Consider the following 18,335-nt stretch of genomic DNA (forward strand, 5'->3'; position numbering starts at 1 on the left):
AAGGACCGTGCTGGTGAGAGGCGTCACATGAATGAAGCAAGATGGGCGTCCGTCCGAGATGCCCACAACGTTATCGGTGATCAGGGTTATGGTGATATTGTCAAGGGGATTACCATTCATTCCTTTATATGAAGTGGGAACAGTGGGGTGGGCTCTCAAGGTCAGGCAGGGATGCAGGGCCTGCGGGGTCTTGCAAGTAGTCGGACAACAGTGCTCTTAAGAGAGGTGTTGTATCGTTCTCAGACTGTGAGTGGAAAGGATAGGAGTCGGAACCAGAGGGTGTAGGGGAGTCAGGACTTTCACTTTCCAGAGGTGGGATGGAAGCTGCCTCAGATGAAACAACTGACTGTATGGAGTCCACTGAGGAATTCTCGTCAGTGATAAAGATGGGTGAGTTGGCAGGATGGTTAGGGTAACCCAGGTATTCACGGGGGAGAGAGGGGGGGACAGATAGGGTGGAGGAATTAGAGGCTTCTTCTGCGTACAGCAGGTGAGGGCCAGTAGTGTCTGGAGATGGCGGGGTGAGAGATATATCTGGGAGGGCGTCGTATATGTCAGTCAAGGAGAGGGTAGAGATGCGAAGCTGGGTGTTGGGGGTGAATGTGACCCCCAAAATTGCCCAAGCGGCCGTTAGTATATTGCGGAGTCTGTCATCAAGCTGAGTGAATTCGCTAAGAGTGGTATTATGGACAAGGTGAGGAAGGCCGTGAACAAACTGGATGGTGCAATTGATAATGCGTGGGTGGGCGTTGGACATCACGGTTATAAGGGGGGTAGAGCATAACTGGTGTAGGGGGTGCAAAGAGGGAGACAAGGGGGAGGAGAAATACTAGTTCCCCCTTTTGTCAATCAATTGCACGAGCAAATGATAGACAAGAAAGTGGGCGAGGTAGGTGTAAATGCGAGGCAAGGGCAGTCAGTTGGTCAGAAGAAGGCTATAGTTAGCTACCTAGCAGGCCTGCAACGAAAGGAAATCAGAAAAAGACTGGTAAGCATGCAGTCCAGACAACTGTGGGAATACTGATGAAGGACAGGAGGTGGGGCTGGGCAAAAGGGAGCAGTGGGGAAACAGGCGCTGATCTTATCAAAAGCACACTGAGGCAATTCCAAAGCACATACTTCACATAGAACAAGGCGAACGAACAAAAAACAGAAAATAAAAACAATCAATAATCAACAAAAAATAGTGACGAAACAATAAATACTGATCAGATATAAAGGATGCCTACTGAATGAAAAACCAAGGACCTAGATATGAAATCTCACTAACGCAAGAGACGCGGTGGGGCGCAACGAAGACTTAAAAGGAGAGATAGGCAGAAGGCAAAGGTGACGGAGTAAAAGAGGCAGGACAAAAGGCAGGAGGGGGTCGGGAGAGGGTGTGGTGGGGAAATGCAAGGGTAGAGAGAGAGGAAGGGCAGAGACTGAGAAAAGGGGGACCTGTGGAGAGAGAGAGAGAGAGAGAGAGAGAGATAGTGCAAAGAATAGGAGGAAGGTGGAAGGGAGAAGGAGAGAAAAAAAACAATGTGGCGGAACAAATGGGCCAGGAAGGGGATGGTGCGCGAGGGAGCAGGCCAGCAAGGTCCGTGGAAGAGAGAGAGAGAGCGCGCGCCAGGGCAGGAAATGAGTCACAGTGGAAGGATGAGTTCTGCAAATAGCACAAGTGACTTCCTCTTTCTGTGCAAGTGCAGGGCGAGCTGTCAAAGGGCGTCGGTAATGCTTAATACAAAGTGGAAGCGATAAGTAGAGAAGGACACCTAAACCTTGCAATAATATATTGTGAGGAAAATAAAGGAAAAAGGTGAAGGACGTGAAGGCAGCCCTCATGGAAGAAGGCGTGGGGGGCAGGCCTGTGAGGGAAGGCACAGTCAGGAACCAGGTGGCAGAAGGTGACAAAGGAACGGCGAGAGAGAGAAGAATAGGCAGCAAGGAATATGAAGATGAATACTTAACAGAGACGAAGGAATATAAGGCAGAGCACAATATGCAATATGCAGAAAATACAATAGATAGGGCAGAGCACAATATGCAATATAACTATGCAATATTAAAAATACACCATACAAAGCTAAAGACATAAAGACACCATATAATGGAAGAATTGACCTACAGGACGCACAGGAAATGGAGAGGCGAACTCTGACCCCGGAGAGTGAAACTCCGAGGGGCACCCTTCACACAGACTTGAACTGGTGAGGGATCATAACATTAGACCTCGGAGAGTAAAGCTCCGAGGGGCACCCTGCACACAGAGTTGAACTGGTGAGGGATCATAAACCGAGAAGCATTGAACCTAGAACCTTCCCCTCCGGACTGGAACTGGCAGGGCAAACAAGAAAACCACAGCACCCGAAGCCACAAGATGAACAGAAAAAACGGCTGTAATGTGATATATATATACAAGAAGCTGACAGTGGCATCCGACAAGAAAAGGGCCAACTCATGACCACACTAAGATAGAGGGTTTCAATCGTGACCAGAGATAGTGCCGCAGGGGTTCAGTCGCTCACCCAGAGCTAGCCCAAAAGGGTCCGCCACACGCCCATGTAGCAGAGACCAAGGAAATGCAAGGGAAAAACAAAAAATTCCTTGTCTTACCAGAGGTCTGCAATAGGCGGAGGTGGGACCCCAGGAGCCGCTCGTGGATGTGCACCTGATCCACCGCAGAAAGGAGGTACGATGGACGTGGTCGCCAGCTGATAAAGGGGAGCCGAAGCCCCTTTTGGGTGTGGTCACGTCAACTGTGAGTCACAGGCCACCGGCACGACACTTTACTAAGAAGCAAGAAACAATGAGATGAGCTGACGAAAAATCATGTTGAAGTGGCACGTTTATTATTATTTCACAAGTGGGCCAATAAATGTGTATTTTTAGCAAAGCAATGAATGCATATCATTTCATACTATTAAGTAAAAAGCCATTCAAGAAAACCCGACTTCACTCTGTCGGGGGCAACTGCTGGATGACAAAATGCTGATAAATGTTGCAAGGCAAGCTGAAATGAGTATCTATTAAAAAGGCATAATGGAAAACGGCTAGATATCCAAAGTCATAGAGTACATTTGTCATAAAATTCTAGTGCCTGGAAACAAGCCTTCCTGATTAGAACTATAAGGCAGGCTGAAGTGTGGGTCTTATTAAATATCACATTTGAATTCGCTAGAGACTCAGAAAGACACAGTAGGCATTCTATGAAAACACAGGGAACTTGAGACAAGCCTTCCTGAAGAGAACTACTTATACAGGTTAAGCATTTTAAAGAGACCCAGAATGTGAGGGGCCAGCATTATTAAAGAGGCACAATTGAAAATACTTAAGGAATGGAAAGACACATTTCTCTAGAAATTCAGTGCCAGGGGGCACCTAACTAGGGAGGCTTGCCAAACAGGATCTAGTTATTTAAAGAAACCTTAAATGCAAGGAATTGGGTGTGGATCAAAAATACCGAAAATAGTCAGAGATTTAAAAAGGCAAAGACATTATCTTGCTTGGGAGGGCATCACCTGATAGAGTAGGCTTGACAGTCTCAAATCAGATAAACGGCCGGCCGGAGAACTCACTCTCATAAGGGATACAACAGCAAGTTCTGGCTTCAAATTTGACATACTGGGTTTAATATACCTGGAAAAAGGGAACCAAGGTTCTATTCTGACGTCTTTGCAGATGCATTTTTGGTTTAAGGTGGCCAACCACAGGTCCAAGAACGCGGAACCTGTCAAGTGGTTTGATCGATGGTTGGCCATGTTTGACCCCAAGATATAAACAAACGGTCATGGTTGGCCACAGAATATAAACAAACGATCAGGTTTTGACCACAACATATAAACAAATAGTCATCTGATCACGAACATCTCTCTAAAAAAGTAGATGTGGGAGTGAAACTTGGGTCATGTGCTAAATATCACAAGTCATTGTGGTTTTAATTTGAGCAAGCTTATCTTTCAAAACAATGGAGCAAGATATAAAATTCTGTACCAGCTGACTTTGTGTAGGTGCAAGTGTGGGGTGTCTTGAAATGGTGCTTGTGAAAGGCTACTGTACTTTTCCAGGGTTGCTCAAGTTTACCTCGCTGTGTTCAACACATCAGAAATGCACGTTTAACATTATTTAGGCCCAGTGGATTTTGTTAACATAAGGCGGTATCCTTTTGCCTTTGGCTTGGGCCTATAAACCCGGAATTCAGGGAATCTGTGGGATTTCATTTGCTGATTATACATGGCAAAAAGTGAGAGATTTTAAGCATATTTTCAGATTCTCTCTGGTGGGGCCATATAGGACCTTCATGCTACCAAGGTCGATAAAGAATGCTCTTTTTTGGAAATCAGATGGTAGAACGTGATTCTGACCCTTCATCATCCTTTATTGTTGAGGATGTCTGGCTGTTTTCCCACTCAACGCCAGCCTTCCAGCCACTCCCAGGTTTCCTCTGGGGATTGAAAGAACCATGTTTTTTCCTCAGATTCTACTCGACGTTTGGCAGGGAACATCATGGAGTGTTTTATTTCCTTGTCACGTGGGGCTTTCTTGACCGCTGTAAAGCTGCACCTCTGCGCTTCTATCTTAACAATAAAGTCAGGGAAGAAGGTGATATTTGCGTTGTCCAGATGCACCGGTGGTCCAGACCTCGCCATCTGTAGGATAACATCCCTGTCTCGAAAGTTAAAACCTCTAGCTATTATAGGTCTGGGGGGGCCAGGCCTCGCCCCCCCCCCCCCGGGACTCTGTGGGCCCTCTCAATGGAAAAGTAGCTGGAGAGGCGCTTAGGTTGGAGTTTATTGAGTACCAGGTCTTCCACAAAGAGGTCCACGGCCTGTCCCTCCGATCGTTCAGTAACGCCCAGGATTTTGATGTTGTTCCGCCGCGCCCTCCCTTCATAATCGTCCAGGAGCTCCTCCATTCTTTTCTGGTTATCTTGCAACTGGGTCACTTGTTGCTGTAAATTAGAGGTGTCGGACACAAGGGCTTTCGTTGTGGTTTCTACGTCTTTGACCCTCAAGTCCATTTTTTTCAGATCTGCCTTAGGAGAGTCACCACAATGTTCACCGAGTCTATTCGAGTCTCCAGGGAAGACTGAACACCCGCTATAGCCCGCTCGACCCTATGACCAGGCAGGTCGCTCCCTCTGCCACCGCGCAGACCCCCTGTGCGCCGCTGCTCCTCTTGACTGCTGCCTCAGCTGACTGGCTTGTGCCTTCCTCTGCTGCCTGCTGTTTGGTTGTGGGCCCCTTCTTCTCCTTTGTGCTTCGTTTTTGTGCCCCCTGTTTTTTTTTGCCCCGTTTGTCATCCTCTCGGTGCCCCCTGGTTCGCTCCCTGTTATTTCGTTTTTGTGCCTTTTCTTCTCCTTTGTGCTTCGTTTTTCTGCCCCTGGTTTCTGCCCCTTGCGTCCTCCCTTCTGTGCCCCTTGGTGTGCTCCTTGTCTATTTTGTTTTTGTGCCCCATGATCCTATCACTGTGTTTTTGCTTTCTGTGCCGCTGTGCCCTCTACCCCCCCAGCCCCCTCTTGCCTTCTGTGCGACCCGCATTCCCGCCGCTCGCGTTCCCTGTGGCCCCGCCCCCCGCTTCCCATTGGGCGCCCCGCTCCCGCCTCCCAGCTGCTCCTCCCTCCCTCTCGCCCTCATATGGAGGCCCCATGCAGCGGCCGCGCTGCCTAAGGCAAGTCCGTCTGCGCCCGGCCGCGCCTGGACCGCGCCCAGCACCAGGACCCCTGGCCCTCGAAGATGCCAGCTCACCCGACGGACATACGACGCCGCCACCCTCCACGCACTCAACGCCGGCCGGAACCCCGTCTGCTACCGAGCCACCTCGAAACGCACCCACGGACCCTTCACCTGCCAAACCTGCAAATTCACCTGCCTCCGACCCTTCCCGGCACCCGCCAAGCCTGGCACCAGCAACAATCACCTCAAATGCATCCTGCTCAACTCCCACTCCGTCCTCAGGCACGCCGTCGAACTTTGGAACCTCCTCAACACAACCTCACCAGACGTCGCCTTCCTCACAGAAACCTGGATGAACGCCTCCTCAGCCCCCGACATCGCCATAGCCATCCCGGATGGCTACAAGATCACCCGGAGGGACCGCATCAACCAAACCAGAGGAGGTGTCGCCATCGTCCACAGAAACACCATCCGAATCACGACCAACTCCGACGACACCCTCATCGCCGCCGAGCACCTTCACTTCGAGATACACACCGACCCCAAGACCACCCTCAGAGGCACTCTCACCTACAGACCCCCGGGACCACGCACACAATTCAGCGAAGCCATCGCAGACTTCGTCAGCCCGCACGCCCTAACCTCCTCAGACTACATCCTCCTAGGGGACCTCAACTTCCACCTGGAGAACAACAATGACAGCAACACCGCCACCCTGCTGGACAACCTCGCCAACCACGGACTCAAGCAACTGGTGAACATCTCCACCCACTACGCCAGCCACACGCTCGACCCCATCTTCTCCTCCAGCAAGCACTTCTCCTTCAGCCACTCCACCGGACTACACAGGACAGATCACAGCTGCGTCCACTTCAACTTCAGGAGAGCCACGACTCACCACCACCCGCAACAGGTTCCCTGCAGAAGCTGGAGCAAGATCACCGCCGACCAGCTCACCACCTCCCTCAGCCAGAACCCTCCCGCCAACACGACGGACCCCAACGAAGCAGCCCGCAACCTCACACAGTGGCTCACCAACTGCGCCGATGACCTTGCACCACTGAAGAACCCTCCCAGCAGACCTGGCTGCAAAAAAGCCTCGTGGTTCACCAACGACCTCAAAAACTCCAAGAAAACCTGCCGCAACCTCGAGAAAGCCTGGCGCCTCGACCAGACAACAGAAAACATGACAGCCCTCAAGAACGCCACCCGCAAACACCACCAGCTGATCCACACCACCAAAAGGACAACATTCAAAGAACGACTGGACAACAACACCCACAACATCAAAGAACTCTTCAGCATCGTTAAAGAGCTCTCCAACCCCAGCGCCTGCAACAATGACATCACACCCTCGCAAGACCTCTGTGACTCACTCGCCTCATTCTTTCACCGCAAGATCGCTGACATACACAACAGCTTCGGCGCACAGACCACGCACCCAACCACCGAACCAGCGCCCCCCACCACCACCCTCTGCACCTGGACCTCGGTCAGCACCGAAGACACCACCCGCAAGATGAACACCATCCACTCCGGCTCCCCAACCGACCCATGCCCACACCACATCTTTAACAAAGCCGACTCCATCATCGCACCCCAACTCCGGGACATCATTAACAGCTCCTTCGCATCTGCCACCTTCCCGGAAAGCTGGAAACATGCCGAGCTCAGCGCCCTCCTGAAGAAACCCACCGCGGACCCCACGGACCTCAAGAACTTCCACCCCATCTTGCTCCTCCCTTTTCCTGCCAAAGTCATCGAGAAGACCGTCAACAAACAACTCTCCGCCTTCCTTGAGACAAACAGATCCCTCAACCTCTCGCAGTCCGGTTTCCGAGCAAACCACAGCACAGAGACCGCCCTCATCGCTGCTACCGACGACATCAGGTCCCTGCTCGACAACGGGGAAACAGCTGCCCTCATCCTCCTGGACCTCTCAGTAACCTTCGACACGGTATGCCACCGCACCCTATTAGAGCGCCTCAGCAACACCGGAATCCAAGGAACGGCCTTGAAGTGGATCATCTCGTTCCTCGCCGGAAGAACCCAGAGAGTCCGCCTCCCCCGTTCCGATCGGTGGCCACCGAAGTCATCTGCGGCGTTCCGCAAGGATCCTCACTCAGCCCCACCCTCTTCAATGTCTACATGAGCCCCCTCGCAGCCATCGCCCGCCAACACAACCTCAACATCATCTCCTACGCTGATGACACCCAGCTGATCCTCTCCCTCACCAACGACCCCGCCACCGCCAGAGCCAGCCTCCAGGAAGGAATGAAAGACGTTGGGGAATGGATGAAGCTCAGCCGTCTGAAACTGAACTCAGACAAGACGGAAGTCCTCATCCTGGGCCCATCCCCCTCTGCCTGGGACGACTCCTGGTGGCCCCCGGCCCTGGGCACCGCCCCCAAGCCAACGGACCAGGCACGCAACCTGGGCTTCATCCTGGACTCCTCCATCACGATGACCAAGCAAGTCAGCGCCGACTTGTTATCCTGTTTCAACACCCTGCGCATTCTCCGAAAGATCTTCCGGTGGATCCCCACCGAAACCAGGAAGACGGTCACCCAGGCCCTCGTCACCAGCCGCCTGGACTATGGGAACACCCTCTACGCTGGAACCACAGCCAAACTCCAGAAAAGACTCCAGTGCATACAGAACGCTTCGGCACGACTCATCCTGGACATCCCCCGTCACAGTCACATCTCTGCCCATCTGAAAGACATGCACTGGCTCCCCGTCAGCAAGAGGATCACATTCAGACTCCTCACCCACGCACACAAGGCTCTCCACGACATGGGCCACAAATACCTCAACAACCGCCTCACATTCTACACACCCACCTGCCAGCTCCGATCCTCCAGCCTCGCCCTCGCCTCCATCCCACGAATTCGCGAAGCCACCGCCGGAGGAAGAGACTTCTCCTACCTGGCGGCCAAGACATGGAACTCCCTCCCCACCCACCTACGGCTGACCCAGGACCACCTCGCCTTCGGGAAACAACTCAAGACCTGGCTGTTCGAGCAGTTGCGACTCCCCCCCCCCCTCCCAGCGCCTTGAGACCCTAGCGGGTGAGTAGCGCGCTATACAAATGTGTATGATTGATTGATTGATAGCTTGCAGGAGATTTCGAGGGTAAGAGTCTTGGAAGAAAAGGCGAGGTTGTGACGACTTATCCTCCACTGACGTTGCATCCGGGTCCTCTCCCTGCCCGGACGATTCGAACTTCACCAACAGTTTCTGCATTTGGGATTTGAGACCTTTAGTGGTGGCCACCTTGAACGCGTAGGAGGGTGGGGGGGATGAGGATATGAGGGGGCTCACCCGTAATGGCCGCCGCCTGCGCTTAGGAGGAGGATCATCCTCTGCCGGCCTGTCGGTGTTCCAGGTGAGCCTGCCGAGGTTGGAAATTGTTCACACAATCCTTGGTAGCAGGATGTAGTTCCCCTCTCTGGGCACTAGGACGGTGACCTGCGATTAGTAATAGGTAGCAGTCTGTGCCGCAAGCAGGGAGCAGGGAAATTTGTGTTCAATTTTGCAGAGAAGGACCTCTGTAATTCCTCGTTCAATATGTAGCAAGGTTCATCAAATAGCGGCGTAGGTATTCTCTCCGCGAATGGCGCAGGCCCCTGAGGTTTCCTATGAGGGCCAGAGATTCGCCCTTGGTGTATCTGGTTAGTGCAGCTGGAGTCACAGATCATTGAAGGGGAATGAAAGCTGGCTGTCAGTTGCGGAGTGCGTCCCCTCTATTGGTGTACGCCTGGGGAGGATTTGGCGAGTCTGTCCATAGGCCACGAAGCCGGGGTCTCAATTTTGGGGGGACTGTTAGCAGTCAGCGCACTCCCCACGCAGGCACCTCTCTGTAGATTTTCCCCAAGCAGGGCGGAAATTCCGATATAGCAGCTCCTAGTATGATTACCCCACTTGGGCTTCACCGCTCTCCCAGTCCACACAACTGAGAGAGGGTGGGAGGGGGGAAGACGACCAGCTTACTGCCACCTCCCGAGCAGGCCCCAAAGCCGGGGCCTCGATTTCTGCCTTTCCATAGATCTCTCCCCAGATCGTAGCAAACTATTAATGCGGCCACCAGGCACGTTTATCTTCCCCTGGTGCGACAGCTACCCTCATCTGCAGTAGTATCCGGCTCACGCTCCTGGGAGGATTCAGTGGCGACTCAGGAAGGCCGCAAATCCAGGAGCCTCACCCCGCGTCCCAGCCGATTCTATCCCCTCGACACGGAGGTCACCAACGCGCGCAGTTCAACTCCCCGCTCAGCTGCTCACCAGGCCTCCGTCTCCTTCGATTGCACCCAGAGGTCTCTCGCTGGTGCCGCAGGAACCCTCTGCTGATATTACTGCCGTTGTTCGTGTCAGCGTCTCCTCAGGCCACCATCTTGTGGATCGCCGGTTTCTCGAGTCTGCTCCGCACTGTCGCCTCCATGAAGGTGCTTGCTCGGGAAATGAATTGCGCACTTCTGCAGGAACGGGTTAGGAGGAGATTCCCGACCTCGGAGGGGAATCACCTTCGTAGCATGCCAGGATAATTACAGATTTTATGGGCGAGGGTTACAGAGCCGCCTCAAAGAGCGACCATTCTCGCCGGTCGCTAGCCACGCCCTCCATTGTCCCTATGTTGATACGCACCTGCCCAGTCTTAGCATATAACGAGGGCGACCTATATTTTGGGACACCCACACAAATGTCTCGATCTCAGCATGCGGGCCAGTCTAGTCACCAGCAGTGCAGTTTCAGGACAGGTCTGTATTTCCCCTCTACTTCTAGCTGCTTTGACGTATGCTGTAAAGTCCGGATAGAATGCAATGTCATTGCCTTGATAACTGATGGTCCCCTTCTCCCGTGCAAGGCCCAGCACCAAATCCCAGTAATTAAGAAGCCTGGCGATGATTGGCCTCAGCGGAGGACCTGGGACCGGCCTGGCAGCCAGTGACCAATGCGCTCTCTCCACTATTAGAACACTGAATAGGTAATTGGGCCAGAAAATCTCTTTCAACATCGTTTTAACATACAGCTCGAGCCAACCTGTATTTGTCGACTCCGGCAGCCCAATGATGCGTAAATTATTTTGGCAGGACCTCGCCTCCAAGTCCTCATTCTTCTCCTGTATTACCGCCAGCACCTTTTCCATGTTTAAACATTTAGAGGAGATGTCTTGCAGACCGTCTTCCGTAGTGGATGTGCGCTGCTCTGCCTAACACAGCCTGGCACCCTGCTTATCTATTTTTGCCACCATGTGGTCCATCTGCAAATTGAGTGCGCCTATTTTGCCATCGTTGGTTTGCAAACTGGACTGCATTGCCAACAGCTTTGCCTCCAGCCCGGAGGTGCCCTTAACCTGGGGCTCCTGCTCCGAATCAGATAAGGCGCGCTGTTGATTTTTTGCTGGCCTGCACGTCTCAAAGGTTAGGCGCGCCTGCTGTTTGTCTGTTTTCTCCATGGCCATAGGACAGCTGAGTGCTAAACACCCTCAAAGTCCTTGTATTATGATGCGCAGACTGCTGGTCCCACTACATTATTACTGGCCTGCTACCCACGTCGTCGCAACACCTGCACTCATGCACCTTGAGAGCGCTGTGTGCTGCTGTGTCCACCCACTGTTACTTTTAATTTGCCTACTTTCCGGTGTGAATGCACCTTATTGTCACTGGCATGCGTTCATCCGCCGCCTTCCACTGCCAGTTCTGGTTATAGGCCCAATTTCACTGCACCGCGGGCCCGGCCCTACTGCTCGGCACCCGCCGCACCGTCAATGTTTGCAGCACCCGTCAGGGAGTTCTGGACCCTCTGTCCTTCTCTGTGCTGTCTGGGCTCCCCCTGCGGTTGTCGCCTCTCTCCGCAGGTCAGTTTTGGCAGGATTCCGGGGACCAACAGGATCCCTGCAGAACACCTTTGTCGGACCCAGACGCAGCCATTTTCTCTGTCATGACAAATGCGGGTTGTGACTCCGTTCCGCATTCCATCCACTTCTAACTCATCACTTCTCAGTCCCGCAGTATTCCGATGACCAGACACATACTTTTAACACCCGGATAGCCCTCCAGGACCAGGTTAATTATCGGATCGTAGTTCTTGGCCGGCAGAGCAGCACTAGTGCTTGGCCATCTTGCCATTAATTTCTCTTGTTCTGCTGAAATGTGTTTTATACACATGTTGTTTGATAAAGGCAGAATAGGATTTTCCCTTAAATACTTAATTGTGAGAAGAGAGTGCCTGCACAACTAATACATTTTACTGTATGTGTCTGATACACAGATGTTTCAATAGTATGAGTGTACTTGCCTGCCTCCCCTAAGCTTGTCTGGTTATGTTAATATTCAATATTACTTGTTTATATATGGTGAACTAAACCACAAATCCCAGAATGCAGGGTGTTGTTGGCTAAATAAAAGCACTAGGCTAAGGCATCAATGATAAGCCTGCCATCACAATGCTCAGCACTTTAATAACACATCAAACCTGTGGCGAGTTTTAAAGCACATTGTGTGAAAATTAACAGGTATACTAGCCAGCTGAATCAGTATATTGTGGTGCTATTTCCCAAGGAGTGTCGTACTAACTGGTCTCTTTCTCTCTTTGAGCGGTGGCACAGTGGGAGCTGAGAAGTGGAGGAGCAGTAGCTGGGAACAATGCACTGGCTTCATACAGGGCCCAGGCTTCGACCCAGTGTTTCTTCCATGTCTCCTATGAGCTTGTGCTTGAATTCCATTTTCTAAAACCACATTGAATTGTTAATTTGTGTTGATCCAGTACATTCTGGATTATAATACTGCATTGAGTACAATCATGAATCCTGTGAGCATGCTTAAAACCTTTATTGTTTCTGTATCGGTCAATTCAAATGTGTGTTTGTTTTATAGATATTTGTCATCCATCATCTTCGCAGTACAGATGAGACCCAAGAAATCTTTGTAGGACTACGTTGAACAGGACCAGTCACTGCACACTGCATAGCAGAACAGAGCCAACAACTTACCTGTAAGTACTAAACTCTTTTAACTTTTGGCTTTGGCTGTGTACCACAGGTACAGACTCATTGGTATTGGCAACAGGGCACTATTTATTGTTTCCAGAGGGTAATACATATCAGTGGTTTAACCCCTTCGCTGCTCATGACGAGCTCAACTCGTCATGCAGTACACTGGTCGTGTGCTTATGACGAGCTGACCTTGTCATGAACAATGGTAAATCTGACTTGTTCAGCACCCAGCGGGAATTGCTGTAGCAGTCAAGGTGTTAAATTGAAAATAAGTCTGACTTCTAAGAAATGTGGGACTTTCAATGCCAGATAGTTGTGAACAGTCAAAACAGTGTTCTTACTTAAAATAAAAATAGAGGAAGCTCAGGAGCATAACAGATTGACAAGAAATATTAAACCCTATCAGTTGGGAAGAAACACCTGCTGGACTGCAGCTTCACTATGACCATCATGGATTGGCTAAAGCATGCTTTATCTCTGTTAGTCCTGCATGTAGAATTTTGGACCTATTTTATTTTCTTTCCCATCCCTATCTTTGCAGAATATTTTCTGAAGCTGATGACCTTGAGCCCTGCACTTCAATTATAAGTTCCAAAAAGGGGAAGGCTGGTGCTAACTAAAGGAAATATAGCAAGAAGAGATCTGGGGCACAGTACTATTGAAGTAAATTCGGCCTGTCCTGGATGCAAGCAGAGCAATACAAAGGTCGTAAAATCAGGTTTAAAGTGTGTTGACAATAGCATTTGTATTTCCTTGTATGTTTTTTGCTATTCCCATGTTGCCACCTAGGTTTTGTGTAATCAGGTATGAGTTGACTGATCTGTTTTAAGAGTCCATGCACAATGCCAAATGTTTTTCTACTTAGTACATCAGTTATTTAGAAGACAACTTTTTAATAAATGCTCCCCACATTGTGTGATCCTGGGCATTTCAGTTTCTCTCTCTGTACAGTTTACTTTTTAGTTAATCATGTGAAAGTGTTACACTATCATGAACTGGGCTTCAATATTTTACGTTAATGGGATGGAGGTCTCCGGTATGCTCACTTCATTGCTGGTGTCCTTTCCTAAAAAGTGTCTAGTCCGCTCTCAACGAATGTCATAATTGCATCGGATAGACTTTTTGTGTTGCACTATAGCAGCCTGCATTAGGTGTGGTCAGTAGGTGCTTGTGAGCATCCTAGCCACTGTGTGCACTAGTACCTCAATGTAAAATCCTCATAGGGCAAAGCTCATAAGGGACAATAATAGTTTTGGAATTTCTTTTTAATTGCAGGGATCATTGTTCCTGTTAAGATCGATCGAAGTGCCTTCTGCTGCTTGATTTCTGAGAAGAATGTCTCCTGTGGACATCAAGGAGAGTTTGATCTGAAACACCGTATGATTGGTACAGTTTATACATCCCTTCAGGGCACAAAATTATAATGAAGCCCATCTCAGGCTACAAGATAAAGAAAAATTGCAGTGAAGACTCCCTCGTCAGCGAGGTGGAAATAAATTCACAAGATTTTTGGCAGAGCACAATGTGCCCATCGCTGCTGCTGATCATTTGGCGGTCTCATAGGAACATGTCTCCCAGACTATAAAATTGTGCAGGGTTATGCTTGTGCTAGAACAAAAGAAGCCTGTGATTTAAATGATGGCATTGCACCAGAGTTGTTGACTGAGTTAGTGGCTGATATGACGGTCCCATCCTTTAGTCTGTGTGTTAATGGTAGCAGTGATCAAGAATGTTGGCGGCTGGCATCTACGGGGAGGAGACGCCCCTAATCAAAGCATTGAAAAAATGAACCCCATAACTGTACATATTTTTGATATGAAGCAGGGTTTGGTATGCTGCAAATTTGACGTGTTTATGCAAGGAAAGTACAGCTGAAAGTATATTCCCTGCAGTATCTAATGTTGTGGGAAAACATTCCATTCCTTGGGAAAATTGTATTGGCTTTGGTGTAGATAGTGTCTCAGTGAATGTGGGAACACATACCTCCATTATAACTAGAGTACTGTGTCTGAATCCTAATGCCTAGTTCATGACTTCTCCGTGCCACATGGCTCACAATGCAGCATCCATCGCTGCATGTTGCATTAATGTCGCTACGTGCACCACGAGTTATTAGCAGCATGCGCCGCCACCCAACAATGGCTACGTATTATCTCACTGTTGTGACCACTTACCTGAGACGCAAACAGCGGCACAAATTTAAGATTGCATTTTATGTTGCTGCTACATGTGTCTAATTTTGTCTTCTTCCTTCCAACAGGTTTATTAGACAGTGTGTCTGTAAGTACAGGACACCCTAAGCTAATGCCACACACCTTAGCGCGTGTGGAGGCACTTCACAAATTCACGTGGCGTTTCCATTTTGCCACTCACGTTTGTCACTCACCTGGTCCTGAAGAAAGCCCACTGTACCTACCTTTTTGGGCTGAAACATGTAGACCACGTTACTAGCCAGCTAGGAGCAAATAATACCCCTCCAGTAGTTGCACCACCAGCTTTTAACTATATCCTGGACTGTCATTAATAGATACTACAGGCAAGGATTCCCAGAGATATTTTTAACTCATAACACTTCACACAAACCACACCAGCTCTGCTGTAATCAGGCATTGTAGCACAACCGGGGGGCATTCAACTACCCGGTTGGGACCCCCATGATGAAGCATGACAGCAACTAGGTTGGTGTGTGAGGGGTCTTTTAAGAAAACCTAATGGTTCCATGTGCTCATCACAACAGTGATTTTCACACATTTACTCAGTGTGTCCATCCACATTGTTTAGTCTAGTATTGAATTGGGGACAAGGACGAGCCCCTTTGTTTCCCTTGCTCTCTTCTTGTTTCCCACGCACACACAATGCAGCATCCCATGCTGCTTCTGCCTTCTGTTGCAACTTGAAAGACTTTGGTATAGAAGAATTGCTTGTAGATGTCTACTTCTGGTTTGACAAGTCTTCAAAACGTGAGATATGCTGAATTCTGTCAATTAGTTGATTCTGATTACTGCTGTATGCTGAAATTCATTTCTGTGAGATGGTTAGGAATGTCCTCATTTGGATAGACTGATTCTTCAGTTTGCTGCTCAGCGTTCATACATCCTGTCTATACCAGAAAGTGACAGAACAAGCAAGGCCAAGTTAAGGAGACTCGTTCAGAGTTTTGAGAATCCTATGACTGAGATATACTGTCTATTTCTTCAGGCTGTGTTACCGGCTTTTGTTAACTTTATCCTTTTGCTTCAAAGGGAAGACCCAGTCATTCACCTCCCGTACAATGCCATGATTAAACTAATTTTTGTGTTCTTCAGTGCAGTGTTTCCTGTAGATGCCATACAGTCATTCAAGAGGAGCCCAGATGCCAGTTAACCTGATTTTACATCAGAAGAATGTCAAATCCCAGATTCAAGTCTGTATGTTGGCATCACTGTACGTGGAAAGTTCAGAAACATGCTAGAAAGTGGGGACATTGATCCAAGAACCCAGAAAGCTTTCTATGAAGCAGTTCACAGCTTTCACAAGAATGGAATAAAGTATGCTTTGAAAGTCCTTCCAGTTCATGATGCGCTCACACATGCATGGTTTTGATTGTGTGCTGTTTTAGGTGGAACGATTTGCGACCTACCTCAAGTTTACAGAGTACACCCCTGTTTGCTTAGAACATGAATTTGCAAAGTACCAAGTCACTGACTTTGAGGACATATCCAGAATTGCAAGAGAAAGGGCTGCTTTTAAAACAAACTCTGGTTCTGCTGAGATTGTTACTTACAGGATGGATGTCATTTGGCAAGCCCTAGACATAGAATGTACTGTTGTTAGCACTTAGATAAGCAAGTTTTTCCTTCTTTCAAAAGTAGCCACACTTATCTTTACATTACCCCACAGCAATGCTGCTGAAGAAAGGGTGTTCTCAAGAATAATAAAGAATAAAACCAGAATCCGCCCCAGTTTATAACTGGATAGAACAATGTCTTCTATAGTAATGTTTCAAATGAACAGGCCTCAAGGTGAAACATGTTATAAATATTCTCCATCTAAAAACGTCAAAAAGAAAGCAAGAACTGTGCCATAGGAGTTCAACAAGTTGCATGGAAGCACAAAATAAAATGTTAGCCTGTGTTTTAATTTGGTGTCAGATTAGAAGTGCCAATATTAACTCTGATACAGGTTAGTGTAAGGAACATGTCTCCGTCAGCCTCTGATACTCTTACCTCAACACTGTGAATGATCTGACTGGGCTGCTAGTGCTGGTCTTAGCATGTTTTCTTATTTGCTGTTCTGGCCAGTTGGGTAGGTGTTGTACTTGATCAAGACGTTATGGACATATGGGATTTAACAGTAGATTGTTTATTTTATATTGCAAGTGACAGTATGTTCCATCCATTAAGTATTATCTTTTGTATTTATCTACCCTCGTCTGCATATATGCACAGAACTTTATTAAAGTACTGTCTCTGAAAGACTTGTTTAATGTTTAATATCATGGTTACGCATTTCTTTAACAGTACGATCAGGTTACAAGGGCCCTTCCACTGGTGCTTTGCAGCAGTTTTAAGATCATCTTAGAGTTTCTCATTGCTCTGATGGGTGTAGTTTCTGATATTTATATGTTTCCCACGTCTTCATTGCTTTATTTTGCTTGTGAGAAAGTGTCACTCATAGTCGTTGAATGTCACTCATAATTACACTGAAATTATGAAAATGTCACACATAAGCAATCTGAAACCTTTGCAGCTATGATTGTATTTCAAATATATTGTTTTTAACTCATTAATGCTCGCAGTTCGAGGAACGCCTTGGAAACTCGCAATTGCAGACTGATTAGTTAAGGGTTCTTGATTTAACCGCTTCCGTGCGGCGCCGATTCCGCCCCTGTGCTGGACATTCCAGAACAGGGTGCGGTCGTGACGGAACCGTTCCGTCATCAGCACAGCTCAGCCGTGACTGATGACGGAACGGTTCCGTCACAAGCATGGAAGGGGTTAAGTGCTCTTCGTCACTAAACACTGTGGCTTTTCTGTGATGCACCCAAGTTTACTGAGGGATCCTTCTCGCTTAGGTGCCATATGGCTGTGATCTTAGATTATGGAGCGTTTTTGTTATGCTGTAATAATATAAACTTTCTCCGCATCTGTCAGCCTATGCTGACAACCTAATATGCACTTCAACACTATTAAAATTGAATCTGACGCTGTAACTGATCATGGCATTGCAAAAATGGTGCCCACTGCTGTTGCATGAAATGTAGCAACCTCTTTCATAACTTGGTCCTGTTATTGGGTCATTTGTGTTGCTTTTCATGGGACGGTTTGACTGTAAAACAAGTATTGGCAAAGCCAATAGGTCTCCCATATGCGGGAGCTTTTGGCTTTGTCAATGTGTTTTAGTCTTGTTCTAGAGCAGTGCAGCTGCTCTGCAGCCTGGATAAAAGCAAAGGGCGTGCAAATATTGAGAAGGGTCAGGGGTTGGGTGCCAAGATGTGCCTGGACCTTTAGGTAACATCCTTCAACATCCCGGACCACTCCGAGGGGCACCTTTCCCAGCATGGCTTTTGTTAGCATTGCAACCCCCGCAGATTTAGACGAGGAGCAGGCCCAGTAGTGATATGGATATTTGGGGTGCGTCATGAGGCGTGTGTCGGAGGACGTCAAATGTATTTCTTGCAAGAATGTAAATATTGTTGGGTCGTGT

The 18,335-nt window shown here is 48.7% G+C and overlaps 1 pseudogene; it reads left to right on the top strand.

The window, feature by feature from the left end:
* Positions 1 to 317: 317 nt before the first annotated feature.
* On the top strand, positions 318 to 17,074 carry LOC144773546 (uncharacterized; annotated as a pseudogene).
* The last annotated feature ends 1,261 nt before the right edge of the window (positions 17,075 to 18,335 follow it).

The sequence above is a fragment of the Lissotriton helveticus genome, chromosome 8 (genome assembly GCF_964261635.1).
Source record: "Lissotriton helveticus chromosome 8, aLisHel1.1, whole genome shotgun sequence".
In the NCBI taxonomy this organism is placed as follows: Eukaryota; Metazoa; Chordata; class Amphibia; order Caudata; family Salamandridae; genus Lissotriton; species Lissotriton helveticus.